Source organism: Haliotis cracherodii, unplaced genomic scaffold (genome assembly GCF_022045235.1).
Source record: "Haliotis cracherodii isolate W230 unplaced genomic scaffold, xgHalCrac1.p SCAF_26, whole genome shotgun sequence".
NCBI lineage: Eukaryota > Metazoa > Mollusca > Gastropoda > Lepetellida > Haliotidae > Haliotis > Haliotis cracherodii.
Window position 1 is genome coordinate 3979362 of NW_027266282.1, and position 3437 is coordinate 3982798.

General features: G+C 46.4%; 1 pseudogene; it reads right to left on the reverse strand.

Moving 5' to 3' along the window:
* Positions 1 to 324: 324 nt before the first annotated feature.
* LOC139473053 (uncharacterized) lies at positions 325 to 2949 on the reverse strand (annotated as a pseudogene).
* Between the last annotated feature and the right edge of the window lie 488 nt (positions 2950 to 3437).

The following is a 3437-nucleotide window of genomic DNA, read 5'->3' on the forward strand; positions in this document are numbered from 1 at the left end:
TAAAACGCCTTACGCTTTTTCCGAGTCTATATATGAAAGTCACATGACATAGCACAAGTTAACCTCAGCTCAATTGAACAGCTGCTTTCTATCAGTTTTGAACTTGTTTTAATTCTTGTACAATGTCATATTAAAACATCACTCACTCGGGGAACATGGGGTTTTATGCGTTCCTCGTTAGGTTTTTTATACCACTCGCTTAACGAGGGACGCATAACACCCCATGTACCCCCTGTACTGTGATCCTGATGCAACTTATAATGTTTCGTTTTATAAAAAAAGGCCGATTTTGTCATTTTTGCCATTTAAGGCATCATCGTATCTTTATGAATGTTCGTACATTTGTTTGTTCATACTCGAGATTATTTTACCTGTTGACGTTGACGTTACTAATGGCCATGGTGTGTCTGTGGAGGAGATCGGCGTAGTTGTGTCGACGGAAGAGATCGGCGTTATTTTGTCGACGGATGAAGTCGGCGTTGATGTGTCTGCGGACGAGAAGAGCGTTGTTGTGTCGACGGATGAGATCGGCGTTGTGTCCGTGGATGAGATCGGCGTTGTTGTGTCGACGGATGAGGTCGGCGTGGGGGAGATCGATGATGTTGTGTCAGCCAGTGATGGTACTGACGAAGGTACAGCTGATGAAGAAGCTGGCGTAGTTTGTGTGTCTTCAAAGGGGAAGTGATAGCCCCCGGTGTAAAGGTGGGTCTCAGAGAAGACGTACACCGCCAATCCACTTGTTGACTTGATGGAAAACGAGGAGGATGACACCGAAGGTGTGTCCAATGTACCAATACTATAATTTGAATTTTGACCCTCTCCCCACTGAACTGACAAACTAACTCCAGGTGCAGTCGCTGCAGCATCACCTGTATTGCCCCGTGCTACAAACCTTCAAAGACACTCCATCTAGGGCTAAATACGTTTCCCTTTGCAGAAGTGATATTGGCGGAACGACACCAAACCCTCTCGTAGTTAGCTCACCCCCTCTACACAGCGTCACAAGAACCGGCTTGGACGCATTGACAACCATCGCACCATCAACATAGAAACCCCCAAGGGAAAGTGACCCCGTAAATACGAAAGAAAGCCCTCCTGCGTTAATTTGGATGCCGGTCGCATTCATCACACTTGTGAATGTCACAGTATTTTGGTTCACATTGTCACTCCGTGGAATGACGTAATCCTGACCAAGATGTTGGACGGGTAAGAGTTGGTCATACGTAGCAACTATCCCCTCGAACCTTGTCCCTGCATAAACAGCTATTGGGTCCTCCGAGGTGATCCGCGTCCCGGTGAGAGCAGCATCACTGTCTAATGTATATGTCTGAAACTGATCCAAGTTCAGACTAAGAACATCTTCATTGTTATACGTTAAGCTGCTAATAGTGACATTTGTCTGTACTTTAAAGGTGATATCAACCTTTGTGTTGTGTCTGTGTGTAGCTACTACTAACACCGTGGTCATGTTTGCGCCAGCGCCATGGCAGTTAGAGAACACGTAGTGTTGCCCCAGGGCGGGGATAGGGAGCGGGGTGTAGGCGTCGTAGGCATCACGGCCGTACACTCTCATGGTGGTGCTGTCACTGATGCTGACCGTGAAGGATTTGTCCTCAGTTCCTGATGCCACTGTCATGCTGGAATCAACGTCTTTGGTGTGTGCAGACCATGGGGGTATTGAATTCTCCAGTGGACGCTGGCCGGGGTAGGTGATGGAGTAGACACCTCCCTGCCTCCCAGATACAGCATGGATACTGAAGTCGGCGTTTGAGGATGTCATCAAATAGTCTGTACCTTAAAAAAATTAACTTCTTAATTTCAGAAATACGTTCTGATTTATTTGGTTGTTTGTTTGTTGTTTAACGCCACGCTCAGCAATATTCCAGCTTTATGACGGCGGTCTGTAAATAATCGAGTCTGGATCAAACAATCCAGTGATTGACATCTTGGCCATCGATCTACGCAATTGGTATACGTTACGTTAGTCGCCTCTTACGGACAAGCATAAGTTGCCCTTACCGGCAAGCATGAGGTGCAGAGGACCAATTTTAACCCGGATCTTCAGGGGTCGACATCTAAGTAATTGGGCATGAAGATTAATTAAACTACTTGCTATGGTTATTAAATATGGTTAATGTTGACGTCATTGAGACTAAAAACGTTTCCATCAACCTCCCAAGCACTCTCATTCCACAACGCTAAAACCAATCATCCTCCACCATCTACAACACCCGAACACTAACACCCGACAACACCAACATACCACAACTAGCAGAAACAGTCCACAACAACCCCTGTCTACAACACCCGAACACTTACACCCGACAACACCAACATACCACAACTAGCAGAAACAGTCCACAACAACCCCTGTCTACAACACCCGAACACTTACACCCGACAACACCAACATACCACAAGCACAACTAGCAGAAACAGTCCACAACAACCCCCGTCTACAACACCCGAACACTTACACCCGACAACATCAACATACCACAACTAGCAGAAACAGTCCACAACAACCCCTGTCTACAACACCCGAACACTAACACCCGACAACACCAACATACCACAAGCAGAACTAGCAGAAACAGTCCACAACAACCCCTGTCTACAACACCCAAACACTTACACCCGACAACAACAACATATCACAAGTACAACTAGCAGAAACAGTCCACAACAACCCCTGTCTACAACACCCGAACCATAGTCGATACATTCATTTTGAATGAATGACTATCCGGACTGAACACAAGGGGGAGTAGCAAGAGTAGCAGTAAGCCATGTCTTACCAGCCACGTAGGATGACAGTACACAACACATGAGGAGAGATCCTGCAGCAGCAGAGCCCATTCTCACCACACGTCCACTACCCATGGTGCCGGTACGAGAGTGACTGGTAAAACTCCAAAGCTTTTGATATCGTGTCTCCATGGTCTCTGAACAGGGAACCAATCAGTGTTGCATAGAATTATATACGTAACTGTCTTATTGTGTAAGCGGGCTGCTTACCAGGACATAAATACATTGCCAGTATATCCTTGGCATTTTATTGGCTAACCATGCAATGTTATTTTGCGGGTTTTTCCGTAAACCGAAAAAAGAATTAGACCTCGCTAACTAACGGACAACTGTTTCCTGATAATAGAATAAGCGAGGCTTTTGTTGCATTATAGTGAGAGAGTGAGTGGGTGAGTATGTATTTACGCCGCTTTTAGCAATATTCCAGCAATATCACGGCGGGGGACACCAGAAATGGGCTTCATACATTGTACCCGTGTCGGGAATCGAACCCAGGTCTTCGGCGTGACGAGCGAACGCTTTAACCACCACGCTTTCCGACCGCCCCTATGCTGCATTATAACGCAGATGTCATTGATTTCGTGTTGTCTGCAGTATTTGGGGGCACGGGTGGCCCAGTCGTCTAAGGT